The sequence below is a fragment of the Natator depressus genome, chromosome 13, assembly GCF_965152275.1.
Source record: "Natator depressus isolate rNatDep1 chromosome 13, rNatDep2.hap1, whole genome shotgun sequence".
Lineage (NCBI taxonomy): Eukaryota > Metazoa > Chordata > Testudines > Cheloniidae > Natator > Natator depressus.
The window spans coordinates 41,442,904-41,459,040 of record NC_134246.1 but is presented as its reverse complement, the minus strand read 5'-3'; the positions used below and the strand labels follow the sequence as shown (position 1 = coordinate 41,459,040).

General features: G+C 47.8%; 2 long non-coding RNA genes across 2 annotated transcripts; one reads left to right on the top strand and one right to left on the bottom strand.

Moving 5' to 3' along the window:
• Position 1: 1 nt before the first annotated feature.
• LOC141997034 (uncharacterized) lies at positions 2-7,946 on the top strand. The gene is made up of 3 exons (XR_012641670.1): positions 2-184; positions 1,926-2,049; positions 7,357-7,946. It is a non-coding gene; the product is annotated as an uncharacterized LOC141997034 (long non-coding RNA).
• LOC141997033 (uncharacterized) lies at positions 7,326-10,820 on the bottom strand. The gene is made up of 2 exons (XR_012641669.1): positions 8,615-10,820; positions 7,326-8,012 (listed from the first exon to the last, which is right to left on the bottom strand). It is a non-coding gene; the product is annotated as an uncharacterized LOC141997033 (long non-coding RNA).
• Between the last annotated feature and the right edge of the window lie 5,317 nt (positions 10,821-16,137).

The following is a 16,137-nucleotide window of genomic DNA, read 5'->3' as shown; positions in this document are numbered from 1 at the left end:
AGCTGGGCTCATGGCAAAAACTCTCATCTTCTGAGAGACAGCTTAGGGCAGGAAATGCAGGGACAGATCCTCAGACGGTGTAAAGCAACATTACTCCATGGAAGCCAATCACAGAATCATAGAAATTAGAACTGGAAGGGACACTGATAGGTTATATAGGTCAGGCTTCTGCACTGAAGCAGGAGTAAGTATTATCTAGACCGTCCCTGACAGGTGTTTGTCTAACCTGGTCTTAAAAATCCCCAGTGATGGAGATTCCACAACTTGCATAGGCAATTTATTCCAGTGCTTAACCACCCTGACAGGGGGCTTTTCCTAACGTCTAAACTAAATCTCCCTTTCTGCAATTTAAGCTCATTACTTCTTGTCCTGTCCTCAGCGGTTAAGGAGAACAATTTATCACCTTCTTCTTTAAAACAACCTTTTACCTACTTGAAGGCTGTTATCATGTCTCCCTTCCTTCTCTTCTCCAGATGAAACATGTAGTTTTTTCCTCTTTTCCCTCATAGATCATGTGTTCTAGACCTTTAATAATTTTTGTTTCTGCCCCCTGGGCTTTATTCACATTTTTCCTGAAGTCTGGTGCCCTAAACTGGTCGCAATACTTGAGTCACAGAATGATGTTCACTTTTTTTGCAACAATATTACAATGCTGACTAATATTTAGTTTGCGATCCACTACAACCCCTAGATCCTTTTCTGCAGTACTCCTTCGAGGGCTGGATTAACTCTTCTGGGGTCCTGGGGCTCTTAGATTTTGTGGGGCCCCTCGGCTCCAGGGTAGGGCCAAAAATGCGGGGTTCAGTATGTGGGAGAAGACTGAGACAGGAGGGTGGGTGTGGGAGGGGTGAGGGATCCAACTGGGGGTGCAGGCTCTACGGTGGGGCTGGGGATGAGGCCTTAGGGGTGCAGGAGGTGGCTCCAGGCTGGGACCAAGGGGTTTGGAGTGTGGGAGGGGGCTCAGGGTAGGAGGATGGGGTGGGAGTGCGGGGTCTGGGAGGGAGTTAGGGTGCGAGAGGGGGCTCAGGGTTGGGGTCTGGGTCCTAGGCAAAAGTTAGGGTTTGGGAGGGGGCTCGGGGTTTTGCTGTGGGGGTCTACCATCTAGAAGGGATTTAGGGTGCTGGAGCAGGCTCAGGGCTTGGGCTCAGGGTAGGGGCTCAGGGTTGGGGTGTGGGGTCTGAGAGGGAATTAGGGTGTGGGAGAGGGCTCAGGGTTGGGTTAGGGGGTTGGGTTGAGGGTCACTTACCTGGGGCAGCTCCCCTTTGTTGTGTGTGTGGAGGGGAACAAGTGGCTCTGCGTGGCCCATGCTGCTGCCCTGGCATGCAGCCTCCACCCCCGCAGCTCCCATTGGCCATGATTCCTGGCCATACTTCCTAACTTTCCTATACATTGGGATGGTTTGCTCTTGTGGCCATAATAATATCCCTCTAGAAAAACTGCCAACTCTCCTGCTCTCTTTTTCCCTATAGACTTGCTTATCAGGGGATCTTACTTACCAATTCTCTGAGTTTTTAAGGGACAGATCCTCAGCTCTTGTAAATTGGCAGCCAATGTAGCCATACCCCCAGCAGGTGTAAATCAGTGTAGAAAATGGGGAATGAAACTGTGTTTGCTTCTGTATCATTCTCGTGATCCTTCAGCTGGGATTCCTCTGAAGCAAAGAACTTCTTCCCATCCCCTCTCTGTCCCAGGGCAGCAGATGGCGCTAGAGGGCTCACCCTCCTCCCCTGCAGACCCTGGTTAATTCCCACAGCCTGAGGTCCGGGCTGTCCTCAATGTACCCAGCCCAGCCCAGTTCACAGAGCTGCTGTTCCCCCCCGGGGCACACAATGAAACAGCAGCCTCTGTAGGCGGAGAATCCTTCCCCCTGAGAAGGCTGAAACCTGAGGGGAGGGAGAATTCTCATTTCCACTGGTCTCCTGCAGACCTTCCACGGATTGACTCTGCCTCGGTATATTCCTCTGCAAGGGAGAGAAGAAACGGAGCTCACCATGGCCTCAGGGAGTGGAACTGCTCTGTGGAGCCTTCTCCCCACCTTTGCTTTTCTCTGTGAGTGAAACAAATATCTTCTCGTTCTAAAGGGTAAAAAGATGCAAACTCTTAAAAGTCAGTGAGGGGCAAGATCTTATAGATGGATAGGTAAATAGTTAGATAGATAGCTCTCCATTACACTATCTAACTATGAGCTACTGCACCCATCAGGGGAGAGGGGCCTGCCAATGGGACATATCGCAGCCTCTGATCTATTTGAACAGTAATATTGCTTTGGAGTTCTTTGTTATCATTCCTTGTCCTGCTTTTTTAAGATTCAGGGAGTGTACAGAGAAGAATAAATAGATGCTGATGGCAAGATCTATACCTAACTGTATAGACAAGTAGATATAGATACTGGGGATAGAACAATAGAGTGATGGATGGAGTCTGCAGAGGGAAGGCTGGATAGATAGATCCATAGATAAAGAGTCAATGTAACACTCTCAGATTCTTTACTTTACCTGCTATTATTTCTTTTCCCTCCAGTCTCCTGCTGTGAAGCCCAAGTGGTTCAGAGCCCCGAGTGGCTGGTTACTGGGGAAGGGGAGGTTTCCACCATGTCCTGCTCTTTCACCAGCACTTACCGAAGCTTCTACTGGTACCAGCAGCTGCCTGGGCAAGGGCCGACCCACCTGTTGACTGCGAGCTCTAATGACAATGTCACTGTGGGGCGGTTCATAGGCGAGCGCCTGGAAAGTGGGAAACGCAGCTCTCTGCACATCACCCACTCCCAGCTGGGGGACTCAAGCAGCCACCTCTGCACGGTGGATGCACAGTGACACAGGCAGAGCTGGGCTCAGGGCAAAAACCCTCAGTCTTTGAGAGACAGCTTAGGGGAGGAGATGCAGGGACATATTCCCAGATGTTGCAAAGCAACAGTAGTCCATGGAAGTCGATCACAGAATCATAGAAATGTAGAACTGGAAGGGACACTGATCAGTCGTAGAGTCCAGTCCCCTGCAGTGAAGCAGGAGTGAATATTATTTAGACCACCCCTGACAGGTGTTTGTCTTAAAAACCTCCAATGATGGAGATCCCACAACCTCCCTAGGCAATTTGTTCCAGTGCTTATCCACCCTGACAGGAAGCTTTTCCTAACGTCTAACCTAAATCTTCCTTGCTGCAATTTAAGCTCATTACTTCTTGTCCTGTCCTCAGTGGTTAAGAAGAACAATTTATCATCTTGTTCTTTAAAATAACCTTTTACCTATTTGAAGACTGTTATCATGTCTCCCCTCCTTCTCTTCTCCAGATGAAACATACACAGTTTTTTCTCTTTTCCCTCACAGATCATGTTTTCTAGACCTTTCATAATTTTTGTGGCTGCCCCCTAGGCTTTGTCCACACTTTTCCTGAAGTGTGGTGCTCAGAACTGGTCACAATACTCCATTGGAGGCCTTATCAGTGCTGAGTGGAGTGGAAGAATTACTTCTCTTGCTTAAGCGGAAAAGAGTCCTCTGGCACCTTATAGACTAACAGACTTATTGGAGTATAAACTTTCATGGGTGAATGCCCACTTCGTCGGATGCATTCTCTTGCTTAAAGCGCTCCAGCTAACACATTCCAGAATTATGTTCATTTTTTTGGCAACCATATTATGTAGCTGACTAATATTTAGTTTGTGATCCACTGTAACTCCCAGGTCCTATTCTGCAATACTCCTTGCTAGGCACTCATCTCACATTTTCTGTTTGTGCAATTGATTCCTAAGTGGAGTACTTTGTATTTGTCCTTATTGAATTTCATCCTATTTAACTCAGACCACTTCTCCAGTTTGTCAAGATAATTCTGAATTCTAATTCTGTCCTCCAAAGTACTTGCAACCCCTCCCAGCTTAGTATCCTTTGCAAACTTTACAAGTGTACTCTCTGTGCCATTGTCCATAAACCATTCATGAAGATATTTCATAGAACAAGACCTGGGACAGATTCCCCATGGGACCCCATTCGATATGCCCTTGTAACTCAACTGTGAACCATTGATAACTATTCTCTGTGTACACTTTTCCAGGCAGTTGTGCACCCATCTTATATAAGATTTGTCTGGGTGATATTTCTCTAATTTGTTTTTGAGAAAGTCAGGTGAGATAGTAGCAAAAGTCTTACTAAAGTTGAGACATATCCCATCTACCACTTCTCCCCTATCCATGAGACTTGTTAAAGAGGGAACTACCTTGGTTTGACATGATTTGTTCTTGACAAATCCATGCTGGCTGTTATTTATTATCTTATTTTCTTCTAGGAGATTACAAATAGATTGTTTGATCATGTTTTGCTACATTATCTTTGCAGACCCTGAAATTAAGCTGACTGGTTTATAATTCCCAGGGTTGTCCATATTCCCTTTTTAAAGACAGGCACTACATTTGTCCTTCTCCAGTCCTCTGTTGTCTCTCCCGTCCTCCATAAGTTCTCAAAGATAATCACTGATGCTCAGAGAACTCTTCATCCAGTTACTAGGATGTATTTCATCAGGTCCTGCCGACTTGAAGACATCTAACTTGTCTAAGTAATTCTTAATTTTTTCTTTTCCTGTTTTAGCCTCAGTTCCTACCCCCATTTACACTGACGTCCACTATGTTAGCTGCCCAATCACTTAACTTTTTTTGGTGAAAACGGAAACAAAATAGGCATTTAACAATTCAGCCATTGCTGCATTTTCTGTTATTGTCTTTCCATCCTTATTGAGTAGTGGGCCAACCCTGTTCTTGGTCTTCCTCATTCTTCTTGTATATTTGTAAAATACTTTGTTATCCTTTATGACCCTAGCTAGTTTAATGTCATTTTGTGCCTTGGCTTTTCTAATTTGTTCCCGAGATGCTTGTGCTGCTGTTTTTTAATATTTGCTCTCGTTTCTACTGTTTGCCTGTTTCTTTCTTTCTTTTTTTTTTCTTTTTGTTTTTTTGAGCTTCAGGTCATTGAAAACCTCCTGGTTGAGCCAAGGTGGCCTCATACCATACTTCCTAACCTTCCCATACCTTGGGATAGTTTGCTCTTGTGCCCTTCATAATATCTCTCTAAAAACCGCCAACTCTCCTGAACTCTTTCCCCCCCATAGATTTGCTTCCCAGGGGATCTTACCTACCAATTCTCTGAGCTTTCAAGGGGACAGATCCTCAGCTCTTTTGAATTGGCAGTGGTCCATTGGAGTCAATGTAGCCATATCCCCAGCTGCTTTAAATCGGGGTAGGTCCATTGGAGTAAATGCATGTTGAAGAGGTGTATGGCTCTGTATCATTGCCATCCTTCCCCTTGAGAGGCTGTAACCTGAAGGGACAGAAAATTCTCATTTCCACTGGTCTCCTGCAGACCTTTCTCGGATTGACTCTGCTTCAGTATCTGCATCTGCAAGGGAGAGAAGAACAGAGCTCACCATGGCCTCAGAGAGTGGAGCTACTCTGTGGGGCCTTCTCCTCACCTTTGTTTTTCTCTGCGAGTGAAACAAATATTTCCTTGTTCTAGAGGGCAAAAGGATGCAGATTCTTAGATGTCAGTGAGAGTTAAAATCTCTTAGATAGATAGAGAAATGAAGATCTCTCTCTCTCTCTCTCTCTCTCTCTCTCTCTCTCAGAGCTACTGCACCCATTTGTTTCCCTCCAGTCTCCTGCTGTGAAGCCCAAGTGGTTCAGAGCCCCGAGTGGCTGGTTACTGGGGAAGGGGAGGTTTCCACCATGTCCTGCTCTTTCACCAGCACTTACCGAAGCTTCTACTGGTACCAGCAGCTGCCTGGGCAAGGGCCGACACCTGTTGACTGCGAGCTCTAATGACAATGTCACTGTGGGGCGGTTCATAGGCGAGCGCCTGGAAAATGGGAAACGCAGCTCTCTGCACATCACCCACTCCCAGCTGGGGGACTCAAGCAGCTACCTCTGCGCGGTGGATGCACAGTGACACAGGCAGAGCTGGGCTCAGGGCAAAAACCCTCAGTATTTGAGAGACAGCTTAGGGGAGGAGATGCAGGGACATATTCCCAGATGTTGCAAAGCAACAGTAGTCCATGGAAGTCGATCACAGAATCATAGAAATGTAGAACTGGAAGGGACACTGATCAGTCGTAGAGTCCAATCCCATGCACTGAAGAAGGAGTAAGAATTATCGAGACCAGGGCTTCTCAAACCTGGTCCATGGCTTGTTAAGGGTAAGCCCCTGACACGCTGCAAGATGCTTTGTTTACCTGAGCATCTGCAGGTACGGCAGCTTGCAGCTCCCAGTGACCACGGTTCACTGTTTCCAGCCAATGGGAGGTGCAGGAAGTGGTGGCCTGGACCGCGCCGCTTCCCGCAGCTCCCATTGGCCAGGAACGCTGCACCGCAGCCACTGGGAGCTGCGAGCTGCCGTACCTGCAGATGCTCAGGTAAACAAAGCATCTTGCAGCGTGCCAGGGGCTTACCCTGAACAAGCCATGGACCGAGTTTGAGAAGCCCTGGTCTAGGTGATATTTCTTTAGTTTGTTTATGACAAAGTTATGTGAGATTGTATCAAAAGTCTTACTAATGTTGAGAAATATCCCATCTACAGCTTCCCCCCACCCACAAAACTTGTTATTCTGTCAAAGAAGGTTACTACCTTGGTTTGACATGATTTTTTTCTTGGAAAATCCATGTTGACTGTTATTTATTACCTTATTTTCATCTCAGAGGTTACAAATAGATTGACTGATTATTTGCTCCATTATCTTTCCAGATACTGAAATTAAGCCTACTGGTTTATAATTCCCCTCGTTTTCCATATTGCCCTTTTTATAACTAGGTACTATATTTGCCCTTCTCCAGTTCTCTGGTATCTGTCCTGTCCTCCCTAAGTTATCAAAGATAAATTGCTAATGGATTCAGCCAGTTCCTTAAGTATTCTAGGCTGTATTTCATTAGGCCCTGCTATCTTGAAGACACTTAACTTGTCTAAGTAATTCTTAATTTGTTCTTTTCCTGTTTTAGCTCAGATCCTGCCCCATTTACACTGATGTTCACTATGTTAGCTGCCTGATTACTTAACTTTTTTTTGGGGGGGGGAGGGGGGTGGAAACTGAAACAAAAAGGGCATTGAACAATTCAGCCATTGCAGCATTTTCTGTTATACTCTTTCCATCCTTAGTGAGTAATGAGTCTATCCTGTCCTTGGTCTTCCTCTCTGTTCTTATTTATTTGTCAAATACTGCCTTGATATCCTTTATGATCCTAACTAGTTTAATCTCATTTTGTGCCTTGGCCTTTCTAATTTAGTCCCTACATGCTTGTGCGTTTTTAAAAGTATTTGTCCTTTGTAATTTAATCTAGTTTCTGCTTTTTGCCTGACTTTTTTTTTTTTTTTTTTTTTTTACTTTCAGGTCATTGAAGACCTCCTGATTAAGCCAAGGTGGCCTCTTACCACAATTCCTAACTTTCCTATTGGTTGGGATAGTTTGCTTTTGTACCCCTATTAATATCTCTCTAAAAAACTGCAAACTCTCCTGCTCTGTTTCTCCCCATAGACCTGCTTCCCAGGGGCTCTTACTTACCAATTGTCTGTGTTTTCAAGGGGTTAGATCTCAGCTTTCCTAACTTGGCAGTGGTCTATTGGCGTCAATGGAGCCATGCCCCCAGCTGATGTAAATCGGCCAAGATCCACAGGAGAAAATGGATGGTGCAGCTGTGCCTGGTTCCGTATCATTCCCATGATAAAAGCTGGAATTCCCCTGTATCAAAGAATTTCTCCCCCGCTTTTCTCTAACCGGACAGCAGATGGCGCTAGAGGGCTCACCCTCCTCCCCTGCAGACCCTGGTTAATTCCCACAGCCTGAGGTCCGGGCTGTCCTCAATGTACCCAGCCCAGCCCAGTTCACAGAGCTGCTGTTCCTCCCCGGGGCACACAATGAAACAGCAGCCTCTATAGGCGGAGAATCCTTCCCCCTGAGAAGACTGAAACCTGAAAGGACAGAAAATTCTCGTTTCCACTGGTCTCCTTCAGACCCTCCTTGGATTGATTCTGCTTCGGTATCTGCATCTGCAAGGGAGAGAAGAAACGGAGTTCACCATGGCCTCAGAGAGTGGAGCTGCTCTGTGGAGCCTTCTCCTCACCTTTGTTTTTCTGTGTGAGTGAAACAAATATTTTCTCGTTCTAAAGGGCACAAAGATGCAGAATCTTGGAAGTCAGTGAGGGACAAGATCTGTTAGCCTTTCTTCATGGCTCTGTCAGTAGGGATCTATCTATCGATCTATCTATCCATCCATCCCCATATACCGCCTCTATCTATCTATCTATCCATCTATCTATCGATCTATCTAAAGAGCTACTGCACAAGTCAGGAGAGAGGGGTCTGCCAATGGGCCATAATTCAGCATCTGATCTATTTGAATAGTAATATTGCGTTGGAGTTATTTGTTAGCATTTCTTGTCCTGCTTTTTAAGATTCGGGACGAGAACAGAGAGAAATATAGAGATGTAGATGGAAAGATCTATATCTATCTGTATTGATATATAGACATGTAGAAATAGATATTGGGCATGGAACAATAGAATGATGGATGGAGGCTGCAGAGGGAAGGCTAGATAGTTAGATCCATAGATAAACAGACAATGTAACACTCTCATATTCTTTTTTTTACCTGCTATTATTTTGTTTCCCTGCAGTCTCCCTCTGCGAAGCCCAAGTGGTTCAGAGCCCCGAGTGGCTGATTGCAGGGGAAGGGGAGGTCTCCACACTGTCCTGCTCTTTCACCAGCGCTTACCAAATCTTCTACTGGTACCAGCAGTTGCCTGGGCAAGGGCCGACTCACCTGTTGACCACAAGCTCTAATAACAATGTCACTGTGGGGCGGTTCATAGGCGAGCGCCTGGAAAGTGGGAAACGCAGCTCTCTGCACATCACCGACTCCCAGCTGGGGGACTCAGGCAGCTACCTCTGCGCGGTGGATGCACAGTGACACAGGCAGAGCTGGGCTCAGGGCAAAAACCCTCAGTCTCTGACAGGCAGCTTAGGGGAGGAAATGCAGGGGCAGTTCCCCAGGTGGTTTAAAGCAGCGTAATTCCATGGCAGCCATAGGGACAGATCCTGACCTGTTATAAATGAAAACAGCTCTAGTGAAATCAACGGGGCCATATCGTGAGGACCAGGGGACTGGAACCCAGGCCTTCAGATCCTGGGACAGCTGTGTGAAGATCAGCGTAAATCCGGAGTCACTCCACATGTGTTCATTGTGGTGACTAGATTACAAGAAATCCGAGACACGAATTCATTTTCTTTTCTTTTTTTCCCACGGGATACTTTCTCAAGGAAAGTTCATTTCTAAACATAATCAGAGGGAAACCACCTTCCCTTAAGGGAGCCGAATGCAAAATATCTCTGGCTTCAAAGCTATAAGGTCATCCACGTTTCATTAGCAACAAGAAACAAACAAAACTAACCCCCCCTCCCCCCCCGCGCCCATGAAAGCCAGAACAAAGTTTTCTGCTCCCCCGTATCCCTGTGCCGTTCAGACAAGAACCCGGGAGGGGGCTCTCCAGAACTGAGACCACTTTCTGGTTGGTCTATAAATCCAGTTTTTTTCTCTCCACTTCCTCCGTTAAGCCTCACCCCAACCCCTCCAGTCCCGGACCCTGCGAGACTTTTTAGCAGCTCAGCGCAAAGGCAGCTACCAACCAAGCACAGAGAGGTTTGGTGCTTGACACAAAAAGTCACAATTTAATTCGGAGCGGAAGCAGCGTTCCCGGATTCCTTCAGCCCTCAGAAGACAGAGGCCGGCTTCCCTCTGCGAGAAGAGCTTAATTAATTTCTTTTAACATTGCTGGGGGCTGGGGGTGCCTGAGTGGAGAGAAAACGGAGCTGCTCCTCTTGCAGAAGCGCAGAGACACCGAATCTTCATTGAGAGGATGCTTAAAACCCTGGTCTCCATGACTGCGCTGCTCCTTGTTTCCAGTGAGTCAGATTCCCACGTGGCATTTCTGGGCATTATTCCCCCCTTAATTTATCAATTTTCACCTGTGTCCAGGTGTCCTTCTCGGCGACACTTCACGCTGCTGCTTCTGCTGCTGCCAGTTTCCCTGTCTGTGTCTGGGGGATTTTTCATGCTGTGGTTTTCTTTTATTCCCAGGCGGAGCGGTGGACGGGAAGGTTTCTCAGCCTGCTGCGCTGCTTTTCCTGGCGGGGGGCAGGGCTGACCTCCCCTGTAACCACAGTGTCGCTGGCTACGAGAGAATTTTTTGGTACTATCAGCGCCCCGGAGCTACCCCTCGAGCTGTGATCTCTGGCTACAACTCCGCGGAGACGTCGGAGCGGTTTGAACTGTCCATTGACCCCTCCGGCCGGTCCGCCGCGCTGCGCATCACCAAGGTGGCGGTGGAGGACTCGGGGGTGTATTACTGCGCCGTGAGAGGCACAGCGAGAGGAAATGCAGGGCGAGCTGAACAAAAACCTCCCCGAGTCTGCGGGCTTGTCTACACTGCCAAGTTTTGTCAACAAAACTGCCTTTTGGCAGCAAAATAGCGAGAGCGTACACACTGCCCTGCAACGGGACTTTGTCGGAAAAAAACACTCAATTTTGGAGACAATAAACTTCCACCCCTGCGAGGGCTTCTCTACACTACCAAGTTTTGTCGATGTCATCATGAAAAAATCGACAAAAGCAAAGGCACCAAAGCGTGTCTAGATTTTCTCCCTCTGTCGACAGATCATGTCCACATTCGGGGCACCATTGTCAGCAGTCTGAGCAACGCACTGTGCGTATGAATCCCACAGCGCCTGGTGACACCATCTGCCCATAGGTGTTGTGGGAAGGCAGAAATGGAGAACGGCACATCCTGGGACGTGCAAAATGTCCCATCATGCACTGCTTTCTGTCCCAGCCCTCCAAGGGTTTCCGGCTTCCTTTCGCACCATTTTTCCAGCGGTCCGTCTTTCTAGTGCGCGCCAGCATCTGCAGTGAGAGAGGATGGATCCCGCGCTTCTCTCCTATGCACTGTCAGCTGCCATAAGGACACTGCGCATGGCAGCACAGTTACTCGTTAAGTTAATGACAGAGGACAACCCGCAGGCACCCGAGTGTGATATGGACGGCAGCAACTTATCAGTGCTTTTGGCATTCACAGAGCAGCTGCATACGGTAGACCGTTGCTTTTTGGGCTAGGGAAACAAGCACTGATGGGTGGGATCGCATTGTCATGCAGGTGTGGGATGAAGACCAGCGGGTACAGAACCTTAGGATGCACCTTCCTGGAGCTCTGTGCTGAGCTGTCCCCCGACCTGCGGCGCAAGGCCACCAGGCTGAGAGCTGCCCTGTCCGTAGAGAAGCGTGTTGCAATTGCTGTGTGGAAGCTGGCGAATTCAAACTGCTACCGGTCAGTTGCAAATCAATTTGGAGTGGGAAAGTCCACTGTTGGGGCTGTATTACTTCAAGTCTACAGGGCAATAAATCATATCCTGCTATGGAGGACCGTGACTCTGGGAAATGTGCATGAAATAGTGGATGACTTTGCAGAGATGGGTTTCCCTAACTGTGGCGGGCCGATTGATGGCACATACATTCCAATTTTAGCCACAGACCACCTTGCCTCAGAGTACATCAATAGGAAGGGATACTTCTCCATGGTGTTGCAGGTGCTTGTGGATCACCTTGGGCGTTTCACGGACATCAGTGAAGGCTGGTCTGGAAAGGTGCCTGACGCACGCACCTTCAGGAACAGTAGTCTGTACAGAAAGCTGCAGGCGGGGACTTTCTTTCCAGACCACAAGATCACAGTGGGGGATGTGGAAATGCCCATCATAATCCTGGGAGTCCCACCTTACCCCTTACAGCCCTGGCTCATGAAACCTTACACCAGGCATCTGGCCAACAGCGAGGAGCATTTTAACAACAGGCTGAGCAGGTGCTGCATGGCAGTCGAATGTGCCTTTGGCTGTTGGAAAGCTCACTCGAGGTGTCTCAATGGCAGGCTAGACCTTACCGAGGATAATATTCCAGTGGTCATAGCCGCAGGCTGCACTTTGCATAATCTGTGTGAATCTAAGGGTGAAAGGTTTGCTCGGGTGTGGAGCACTGAGGCAGAGTGCTTGGCTGCACTGTTTGAGCAGCCAGCTGCTAGGGCTGTCAGAGGAGCCCAGAGGGCTGCTATGAACATCAGAGAGGCTTTGAGGAACCACTTTGACAATGAGGGGCACTATCACATGTCTGCTTTGGAGTTGCTTCCCTGGTGAATCCATGTACAGTTTTGGGGCCCAAGATCCATGCAACAAAATGCTTTAGAAGCCTGTTCCCGGGAGTGGATGGATTGCTGTCAGCTTTTGTAGAACACAGAATAAAAACGCTGTGCCATTATATATCTTAGCCTTTATTTATTGTTAAAAAGGGTAAAACCTCCCAAGTGTGTGTCGCTCCAGCGATCATTGTCCAAGCTGTGAGAGGGGGTGGGGCGATGGGGAAACCCAGGAGGGCTGTAGAGGGAAAAGGAACATGTGGACATGAGGGGGGGTTGGCAAAGACTAGTGCACGTGCACGTGCTGCAGTGGAGGTCGACCCCGGACCTGCTCAGTCTGCAGCTGGATCAAAGACTTGAGCATCCCGGCCTGACCCTCCATCACTTGTATCATTCGCTGAGTCACTTCCCTAGCAAATGCTGCGTTCTCTTTTCTGTCCTGATGTCATAAACATACAGCTAAGGGTAGCATAAAATCCCTCCTTTACCTGTAAGTGGTTAAGAAGCTCAAATAACCTAGTTGGCACCTGACCAGAAGGACCAATGAGAAAAGAAGATACTTTCTATTCTGGGGGAGGGGGGCATGGAAGGTTTTTGTTTGTGCTCTCTGTGTGTTCCCCCTTGAGACAAAGAGAGAGACCAAGCAAGTAGTCCAGCTCCTACTGAGATGATACATATAAAGTTACAGAAATTGTAAGTAATAGCAAGGAAATGCATTAGATTGACTTTTGTTTTAGCTTGTGAATTTTCCCTATGCTAAGAGGGAGTTTTATTCCTGTTTTTTGTAACTGTAAAGTTAAGTCCAGAGGGGAGTCCTCTGTGTTTTAAATCTTTTATTACCCTGTAAACTTACCTTCCATCCTGATTTTGCAGATGTGATTCTTTTACTTTTTTCTTTATAATACAGTTCTTCTTTTAAGAACCTGATTGATTTTTAGTGTCCTAAAACCCAGGAATTTGGTCTGTGCTCACTTTGTTAACCTATCAGTTGGTATATTATTCTCAAGTCTCCCCAGGAAAGCGGGTGAAGCGGTTTGGGGGATATTTTTTTTGGGGGGGGATAGGGCTCCAAGTGGCCCCTCCCTGAATGTTTGTTTAAATCACTTGGTGGTGGCAGCAAAACCATCCAAGGAAAGGAATTTGTGCCTTGGGGAAGTTTTTAACCTAAGCTGGTGGAATATAAATTTAGGGTGTCCTTCATGCGGGTCCCCACATCTGTACCCCAGAGTTCAGAGTGGGGAGGGAACCCTGACACCTGACTTTTGGCTTCCCAGCACTCTTTGTATTCCCTGGTCTGTCTCTCATCATGCTGCTGCACCTCTCTGAACATGTCTTCTTTGCTGCGCCGTCCCTACCCATATGCAAAGTACGCAGCTGTGTAGGGCACCAGGAAATTTGGGGGACGAAATTTCCTGGTGCCCTATGCAGCTGCGTGCTGCTTCAGCCCCTGCTCCGCTCCACCCCAGCCCTGCCCCCACTCCACCCCTTTCCCAAAGACCCCACTTCAGTAGGATCGGAGGATAGTGGCCTGTAGAATGTGGTGTTGGAGAGTTGCCTGGCAGCCTCTTGTTCATAATCCGACCTGTTCATGATCACTACAGCACCTCCTTTGTCAGTCCCTTTGATTTTAATGTCAGAGTTGTTTCTGAGGCTGTGGATAGCATTGCGTTCTTTACGGCTGAGGTTATGGGACAAGTGATGCTGTTTGTTCACAATTTCAGCCTGTGCACATCTGCAGAACCACTCTATGTATCATAGAATCATAGAATATCAGGGTTGGAAGGGACCTCAGGAGGTCATCTAGTCCAACCGCCTGCTCAAAGCAGGATTAATCCCCAACTAAATCATCGCAGCCAGGGCTTTGTCAAGCCTGACCTTAAAAACCTCTGTAGAAGTCCAGTCTGTCATTTCAACCATCAGGAGGAATCCACACAGAATTTTTCTTCTTGTAGTGTTGGTAGGAGGGTTCCTGTGGGCCAGTGCGCTGTTCAGTGGTGTGTTGAAAATATTCCTTGAGTTGGAGTTGGAGAAAGTAGGCTTTCAGATCACATCAGAACCGTATCATGTGCATGGGGGTGGTAGGGCAAAAAGGGAGTCCCCGAGATAGGACAGACTCTTCTGTTGGGCTAAGTGTGTGGTTGGATAGATTACCAATATTGTTGGGTGAATTAAAGGTACCACTGTTGTAGCCCCTTGTGGCATGTAGGAGTTTAGATAGTTTACTGCCCTTTTTCCTGTGTAGAGAAGTAACATTTGCATTGTAAATGGTTTGTCTAGATTTTGTAAAGTCCAGCCACGTGGAAGTTTGTGTGGAAGGCTGGTTTTGTATGAGAGTCTCCAGTTTTGAGAGCTCATTCTTGATCTTCTCCTGTTTGCTGTAGAGGATGTTGATCAGGTGGTTCCTCAGTTTCTTTGAGAGTGTGTGACACAATCTCTCACCATAATCAGTGTAGTATGTCAGTTGCAATGGATTGTTTCAGTCGTTCGCTGGAATGTAACAGTCCCTCATCTGTGCATTGTCCACAGCAGCTGAGTCCTTGAGGAACACACCACGCACTCCTGCCGACCGGCTTCGGAAGATCAAGAAGAATTTGAGATGCAGCAAAGAAGACAAGTTCATAGAGGTGCTGCAGCATGATGAGAGACAGACTAGGGAACGCAAAGAGTGCTGGGAAGCCAACAGTGAGGACAGAAAAGAGAATGGAGCGTTTGCTAGGGAAGCAACTCAGCGAATGATACAAGTGATGGAGGGTCAGGCCGGGATGCTCAAGTCTTTGATCCAGCTGCAGACTGAGCAGATCCCTGGTCGACCTCCACTGCAGCATGTGCACATGGACAAGTCTTTGCCAACCCCCCCCACCCCGTGCCCACACCTTCCTCTTCACTCCACAGCCCTCCTGGGTTCCCCATCGCTCCACCCCCTCTCACAGCTTGGACAATGATCGCTGGAGCTACACACAGTTGTGAGGTTTTACCCTTTTTAACAATAAATAAAGGCTAAGATATTTAAAGCGTTTTTATTCTGTGTTCTACAAAAACGTATAGCAATCAATTCACTCTCGGGAGCAGGCTTCTAAAGCATTTTGTTGAATGCATCTTGGGCCCCAAAACTGTACATGGATTCACCAGGGAAGCAACTCCAAAGCAGACATGTGTTAGTGCCCCTCACTGTCAAAGTGGTTCCTCAAAGCCTCTCTGATGCTGATAGCAGCCCTCTGGGCTCCTCTGACAGCCCTAGCAGCTGGCTGCTCAAACAGTGCAGCCAAGCGCTCTGCCTCAGTGCTCCACACCCGAGCAAACCTTTCACCCTTAGATTCACACAGAGTATGCAAAGTGCAGCCTGCAGCTATGACCATGGGAATATCCTCGGTAAGGTCTAGCCTGCCATTGAGACACCTCGAGCGAGCTTTCCAACAGCCAAAGGCACATTCGACTGCCATGCAGCACCTGCTCAGCCTGTTGTTAAAATGCTCCTTGCTGCTGGACAGGTGCCCGGTGTAAGGTTTCATGAGCCAGGGCTGTAAGGGGTAAGGTTGGACTCCCAGGATTACGATGGGCATTTCCACATCCCCCACTGTGATCTTGTGGTCTGGAAAGAAAGTCCCCGCCTGCAGCTTTCTGTACAGACTACTGTTCCTGAAGGTGCGTGCGTCAGGCACCTTTCCAGACCAGCCTTCACTGATGTCCGTGAAACGCCCAAGGTGATCCACAAGCACCTGCAACACCATGGAGAAGTATCCCTTCCTATTGATGTACTCTGAGGCAAGATGGTCTGTGGCTAAAATTGGAATGTATGTGCCATCAATCGGCCCGTCACAGTTAGGGAAACCCATCTCTGGAAAGCCATCCACTATTTCATGCACATTTCCCAGAGTCACGGTCCTCCATAGCAGGATATGATTTATTGCCCTGTAGACTTGAAGTAACACAGCCCCAACAG